Source organism: Ranitomeya imitator, chromosome 2 (genome assembly GCF_032444005.1).
Source record: "Ranitomeya imitator isolate aRanImi1 chromosome 2, aRanImi1.pri, whole genome shotgun sequence".
Classification (NCBI taxonomy): Eukaryota; Metazoa; Chordata; class Amphibia; order Anura; family Dendrobatidae; genus Ranitomeya; species Ranitomeya imitator.
This window is the reverse complement of record NC_091283.1, coordinates 294165670-294173369: the sequence shown is the minus strand read 5'-3', so window position 1 is coordinate 294173369 and position 7700 is coordinate 294165670. Positions and strand designations below refer to the sequence as shown.

The following is a 7700-nucleotide window of genomic DNA, read 5'->3' as shown; positions in this document are numbered from 1 at the left end:
TCAGGTGACTTCTGAAGCTTGTGTCTTAGGGAGATGAATCTGCTGTAGACCAATTCCTTGTTGTTGGGTAGGCGTCTCCTCTGAGGTCGAAATGGTAGAGGTGCGACCCAACTATTCGCCGTATCCTTGACTATTTGTTCGTCCATGATGTCCAGGAATATCTTGTCTTCTATAGACATCGCTACCTTGTTGTCTTCCTTCGTCCTGTGGAAGACTGTACATCCTATGTGGTCTTGTTCACCTTCACAGGCGTGGTCTTCGTTGATAGGAACTGAGAAAGGGCAAGGTAGGGGAGTGCTGCTCGGTAGTTCCTTTACCAGCAGACTATTGTGACACGGCTGGAAGAGAGATGGACGTCCATTTTCTAGTGTGCTGGTAAGCATACTGTTGACTTAGACAGGCTTGTGTGCTCCTCCTAGACAGACATCTCCTACAATGACCCATCCAAGGTCTTGCCTCTGCGCGTATGGAGCATTCAGTGAGCCGTTGATATATTCTCTAGTCTTGTGGACTCGTAGTATATCTCTTCCCAGAAGTAAAGCTATTGGCGCTTCTGGTTCCAACTTAGGTATCAGGTGGGCTATACGCTTCAGGTGGGGGTAATACGTTGCCACCTCTGGTGAAGGTATCTCAGACCTGTTGTCAGGAATCTGGTTGCACTCCAGGATGGTCGGTAGTGACAGACAGGTCTGGCCATCCATGGACTCCACTTTGTATCCGGTTGCTTCCCTCCCCACCGTCTCGACGGTACTTGAACATGTCCTAAGGGAGTAGGGAGAACTGGGGCCTACAATGCTGAAGTTGTCAAAGAAGATGGACCTGGCTAAAGACCTATTACTTTGGTCATCTAGGATTGCATATATCTTGAGCGCTTTGTCTCTGTGGCCTGTTGGATAGACTCGGACAAGGCAGATTTTTGAGCAGGATCTTCCTCGCTTGAGTCCCTTACAGATCTCCGTACATTGAGAGGTGACCGCAGGGGTGTCTTCGTCGGTGTTCTTCTGTTTCTCATCGTGCTCCTCTGCTTGTGACAACACTCCTGGAGGTGGTCCAGGATGCAAGGCTGTATTGTGATCCGTGCTGCTGCATTCTGCACATTTCACGCTAGCTCCACAGTTCCTGGCGAAGTGAGAGGTCGTAGTACAGCATTTGAAGCAGATGTTGTTTTCCTTGAGGAAACCTTTGCGATCCTCTAAAGTCTTCTCCCTGAAGGCTCTGCACTTTAGTAGAGGATGTGGTTTCCTGTGTAGAGGACACTGCTTACTGACATCCTGAGGTTTGCTCTCTTCCGTAGGGGGCTTAGTTGTCTTGTGTGGAGGACCTGTGGAATCAATATCAGTTTTATGGACTGCCACGGGTGTCTTACTGGGTTTGACACCAGGGGTAGTGGAACATGACAGAGTGAAATCAAAACTAGGGTCATTTCTGATCTTGGCTTGCTGGGTGACAAACTCAACAAATACAGTAAAAGGAGGGAATGGTACGTTATGAATTTGTTTATACCGTGAACCATGTATAATCCACCTTTCTTGAAGATTGTAAGGAAGTTTTTGTACTATTGGATTGACACCCCTAGCAGTGTCTAAGAATGCCAATCCAGCCAAGTGACCTTCCTTCTGGGCGACCTGTAACTCTATCAATAAATCATTCAATTCTCTAAGTCTTTGATAACCCTTGGGCCCTATCTTAGGGAAATCATCAATTCTTTTGAATAAAGCATTCTCTATTACTTCTACGGACCCATAGCATTCGTCAAGTCTTTCCCACACTTTACGTAAACCTATGTGTGGGTATTCTATGTTAATGTCTCTTAGTCTTTTAGCATGCTCGACCGATTCAGTTCCAAGCCACTTTACCAGGAGATCTAGCTCCTCACTACTAGAAAGGTCCAGTCCCTGAATGGCGTTCTGGAACGAAGCTCGCCACGACCTGTAGTTTTCGGCTTTGTCAGTGAACTTTACAAGTCCTTTTGTTACCAGTTCTCGGCGGGCAAAGAACTTTGCCAAGTCTATGGTGGCTTGATCAGTGTTGGTACGAGCCGGTATGTTATAGCCATGTCTAGTGTGTGGTGCGTCACCATACCTGTGAGACGCTCTTGGCTTCGGACAGTCTGCATAGTACCTTTCTGGTGAAGATGTCTCTTTAAGGTGAGGTGGGAGCTGTACCTTCTTCTCAGTGGAACGGTAGCTGTGGTCGACTCCTCTGTGTTGGACGTCTTCTTGTTTGTAGTAGTGAAGTTCAGGGTTGGATCAATGATAATCGGCGTAGGCTGATCGTTGTAGTCTGTCGAGGGTGTTGTCCATGCTGGAGTGTCGATGAACGTACTCTGCGACGCGCTGAGCTGGATCTTGCTGCTCTAGATCTGTTCCAAGAACGTTGCTGCGTCTCTCATAATCAGGATCCTTCATGGCTTCCAAGTACTCTGCCTTAGCTATTGCAGCTGCTGCCTCTTTGTCTACCATAAGTCTTTCAAGAGACACTTGCAGGCGCGCACCTTCTGCTTCTTGCTCTGCCCGCAAACGTGCGGTTTCAGCTTGCAGGCGTGCAGTTTGTTCTGCCTGCAAACGTACCTTTTCTGCCTCATGCTCTGCTTGTCTCAGCTTTAGATGCATTTCTTTCTCGGCAAAGGAGGACCTCGCTTTGGCTGCTTCAGCTTCAGCACGAGCGACAGCAGCCAGCTCTGCTAATGATGACCTGTTAGAGCTTGCTCGTGACCTCGTCTTGAGTGAGGATGTGCTGTTTCGAGACATTGTGCGCTTAGCTGCGTACTGCTGAGTGTTTTGGCGGGAAACTGAGTCTAGGTGCGGTGAGCTTCCGCGTGGCGGGAATGATGTAGCTTCTCTTGGTGGGCTGCAGTATAGTCCCGAGGCTGTATGACGGCTGCTGTGATACCCGAATGCGGAGCAGTGTGGGTGTTAGCGGTTCCGTACAGTCTGAACAACTACAGCCTGCGACCGGCTATCAGTTTCACTGAAGGCAGCTAATCTGTTCTTACTTTACAATCACCGCCTGCGACTGGCGGTCTCGTTTTTCACTGTTCTGTCTTCCTCCACGTAGGATGCTGTGTGGATTCCAACATACGGCTAAACCTTCATCCACATCCCAGTAAACAGACTGTGTTGATGCTTAAGTCTTATTTATTAGGGTGATGATAACCAAAACTATAACGTTGAACAACAATGGTGGACAGTATTCATAGTAGATGATCGAATAGTGAATGATGTTGATGTACAAAGTGGATGTTCAGTGAATAATCATAGTGGATGACTGATCATAGTGGATGACTGATCATAGTGGATGACTGATCATAGTGGATGACTGGTGAAAAACTGTAAAGAATAACAGCATTTCAGTATATGCACATACAGGGTGCAATCACATAAATAACTGGGACATTACAGCAAGAATTATACAGAGTGCATTACACAGTAATTCTAACAGCACTGCCCTATTCTATACAAGAATGCATCTATCTACATGCAGAGTACACATTAACCTAACTGCAAGCTGCAAAGCACATCTGCTTAACTATATCTGACTATAGGAGCTGCATAAGGCTTAAATACTAACACAAACATAAGATGCATTAAACCTTTATAAACGTACCGAGATCCGTTAGGACAGAGGTAAGAAAGTAAGCGAAACAGGAGCACGTGTGCCTCTCTGCAGATCTGAGGAAAAATGGCTACTGAAGCTTGTCTTCACAAGAAGAATGTGGGCGGAACTAACCCATAAGACATTGCTCTTAGGAGGGAAAGGTTGGTAAACAACATGAAAAGTAGGCAACTGATGACCTCCAGTGGCCACAACTTGAATAACATGATAATTAACTCTCTGCACATTAAGATGGGCAGAACACTAGGTTTTTACAAAGCTGGGAAATTTGCTTACACACACATATATATATATATATATATATACCTAAAATACAAGGGAAATGTGTCATCTTTAACTTTAGGCCTTTTAGACATCATTTAATCTTTAACTTGCTTAACTGTTCACAATAACAGCAAAAATATCTTTTACAATTGGGATAATTTTCAGTTTAGCACTTAGCAGCACATCTGCACTTTTATTATTTCCCTTTTTGCACAATAATATTGCATACACTAGTCCCATATTTTCATTTTTCTTTTTAAAATATTTTTATTAGGTTTTTGTATTAAAAACCGGGATTAGAGAAATGAGTGAAGGGAAGGGTTAACAGTAGACAAAGGAAGGGATCAATAAAATTAGAGAACCCTAATAACAGTCTCTAACAAACAAATACTGATTTGCAATTTGAAGAATGTTGTACGTAGATGTCATACTTAAATGTATACAATTCCGAGGAAAGAGGCACAAAATGGCAATTTTTAAACCTTAAATTTGCTGTTCCAGATCTTCCATTTCTTAGAATATTTGTAAATACTGCTATTGTTAGCCGCAAATCTCCATTCCAGAGTGCTATGTTGGTGAATTTTGTCCAAAATATCTGAGAATTTGGATGTTTCGGGTTTTTTCCACCAGAATGCCAATGCATTTTTGACAACTAATAGCATCCGTATGATGACATATCTAACCGAGGGGTCAAATTGCTCCATGTCAAGGGAAAGAAGCGCCCTTTGAGGGGTTATCATAAAGTTTCAGAAAAGGAGTTAATATGGCGAGATACCTGGAACCAGAGATTTTTTATTATCGGACAACCCCAAAATAAGTAAAAGAGATTACTCTGTTGTCCGCCGTCAGATGCCATCTTGTCATTATTTTAAAGTAGGACTCATGGAACGCCACTGATATGTTTGACTGGTATGTGTTTTTTATAGCGCTGTCCCATTGTTCAGTTCGCAAGTCTGTACAAAGGTCGGACTCCCACCTCTTCACATATACGTTTTTAGAGCTAACGTTGTCCTTGATAAATCTGTGGAAAGAGCTGAAAACTGCTGTTCACAAACCATCTCAATCAAACCTCACTGAGCTCAAGCTGTTTGCCAAGGAAGAATGGGAAAGAATTTCAGTCTCTAGATGTACAAAACTGATAGAGACATACTCCAAGTGACTTGCAGCTGTAATCGCAGCAAAAGGTGGCGAAAACAAAGTATTAAGTTAAAGGGGCTGAATAATATTGCACGCCCTACTTTTCAGTTTTTGAATTTCCACAAAAATTTAAAATAACCAATAAATTTCGTTCATTTTCACAATTGTGTTCCACTTGTTGTTGATTCGTCACCAAAAATGTACATTTGGTATCTTCATGTTTGAAGCATGATATGTGGGAAAAGGTTGAAAAGTTCCAGGGGGCTGAATACGTTCGCAGGCACTGTAACTATATAGGTTACTTCGGCTCCAAATGTTTTTATTATTTAGGTTGCACAGCAGTGAAGAATGGATTTCAAGATTCAAGACTTTACCGTCAGGAGTTTTTGTATACTGTCCTTTAGCATAGTAAAAAGGACCAGTTCAGAAGAGGGTAAAGGTACCTTCACACATAACGATATTGTTAACGATATCGTTGCTATTTGTGACGTAGCAACGATATCGTTAATGAAATCGTTATGTGTGACAGCGACCAACGATCAGGCCCCTGCTGGGAGATCGTTGGTCGCTGAATAAAGTCCAGAACTTTATTTCGTCGCTGGACTCCCTGGAGACATCGCTGGATCGGCGTGTGTGACACCGATCCAGCGATGTCTTCACTGGTAACCAGGGTAAACATCGGGTAACTAAGCGCAGGGCCGCGCTTAGTAACCCGATGTTTACCCTGGTTACCATGCTAAAAGTAAAAAAAAACAAACAGTACATACTTACCTACAGCTGTCTGTCCTCCAGCGCTGTGCTCTGCACTCCTCCTGTACTGGCTGTGAGCCGGAAAGCAGAGCGGTGACGTCACCGCTCTGCTTTCCGGCTCCCAGACAGTACAGGAGGAGAGCAGAGAAGCAGAGCGCAGCGCTGGAGGACAGACGGCTGTAGGTAAGTATGTACTGTTTGTTTTTTTTTACTTTTAGCATGGTAACCAGGGTAAACATCGGGTTACTAAGCGCGGCCCTGCGCTTAGTTACCCGATGTTTACCCTGGTTACCGACATCATTGGTCGCTGGAGAGCGGTCTGTGTGACAGCTCTCCAGCGACCAAACAGCGACGCTGCAGCGATTCGGATCGTTGTCGGTATCGCTGCAGCGTCGCTAAATGTGAAGGGGCCTTTAGTTGTATTTAGATTTTATCTCGCTGAATGTAAGGCATTTAATCCCATTGTGAATATTCCCAATTCTAATGCCAGATTTGTTCCATGATTCGGACAGAGGGAGGTTAATTATTAAAGCTAATAAGTGTAGAGGAAATTTCATAACTTGCTTAATTTTATTTAAGTCTTTCTTAGGTGAGTAATCGTCTGAAAGGCTATCTGACTCATCTGTAGACGGGTTAGCTTTATTCTCTTGGCCACTATGACCCTTTCATTTATACGATTTAGAGGTGTCCATTTTGGTTTGGTGTCTCCTTTAGTGTCACTTCTGAATGAAAGTGAGCTGGGATTTGTTTTAGTTTGTTGTTTTTTTGGGGCCAACCCCTTCTTTTATTGTCTTATTATATGTCGGTGTCATGATCCGTTCCGGAGTTTAGTCCTGTCTGCTCTTTCTCTGGGTGGATCATGTCAAGGGTTAACTTTGATCTGCCTCATTCCGGGCTCGGGTTTGTTATTTAGCTCCCAGGTATCCTGAGAGTGGTGTCAGCTATAGCTCTGTCTTTGGTGTGTGAACCTGACTCTGGAAGCCCTTGGTTTGTCCTACTGTGAACCCTGACTTATCCTGTGTCTGTTATCTCCCCCTGCCTGCCTTTCCCAGTGTCTCTTTGTTTGTCTGTATATCTGCTTGACTTCCTGGTTATGATCTTTTGGCTTGGCTCTTTGACTCTGTTTCAGTTTATCGCTATTGTACCATATTTTGCCCGTCCTGGTTTACTGATCCCTTGCTATGTCCTGACTAGGGTTGAGCGAAACGGATCGTTCATTTTCAAAAGTTGCCGACTTTTGGCAAAGTCGGGTTTCATGAAACCCGACCCGATCCCTGTGTGGGGTCGGCCATGCGGTACGCGACTTTCGCGCCAAAGTCGCGTTTCGTATGACGCGCTTGGCGCCATTTTTTTCAGCCAATGAAGGGGCGTGGGCAGAGTGATGACATAGGTCTTAGGGGCGTGGACGCCGATCGCCATGTTGTTGCTTGTGCGCTGTAGCGATTTGCACTGTGTAACACCAGCTTTTCAGTTCAGGGACAGACGGAGGGGGGAGAGAGAGAGAGAGAGAGAGAGAGAGAGAGAGAGAGAAAAGAAGAAGAAGAAGAAGAAGAAAAAAATCCCATTGGCTTTGCATTGGGTTTCGTGTTTCGGTCGATCCTCGACTTTTCGCCATAATCGGCCGATTTCACTCGACTCGACTTTTGAGATAGTCGGGTTTCGCGAAACCCGGCTCGACCCTAAAAAAGTCAAGGTCGCTCAACCCTAGTCCTGACTATTCATTCTGTCTAACTCCGTTTGTACTATTGTGCTGTCTTGTAATCTGACTGAGCTTTCCTGACCTCGTTCTCGCCACTAGGTGGAGTCTGTTCTGTTGCTCTGTGTGTGCAGTCTGGCTTCCCTACCAAGCTTCCCCTGGTGGAGGTTGCTCTGTACTGCACTGCAGCTGCATGACAGTCGGGATATATGATTGTTTTGGATAGGAAGGTTTTGAT

At 44.7% G+C, this 7700-nt stretch overlaps 1 long non-coding RNA gene across 1 annotated transcript in view; it reads right to left on the bottom strand.

Annotated features, from left to right (window-relative positions):
* Positions 1-3119: 3119 nt before the first annotated feature.
* The window catches only part of LOC138667395 (uncharacterized), a 38172-nt gene continuing 33591 nt past the window's right edge, over positions 3120-7700 (bottom strand). Inside the window, exon 2 of the long non-coding RNA XR_011318739.1 lies at positions 3120-3329. This is a non-coding gene — a long non-coding RNA (uncharacterized lncRNA). The remainder of the gene's footprint in view (positions 3330-7700) is intronic.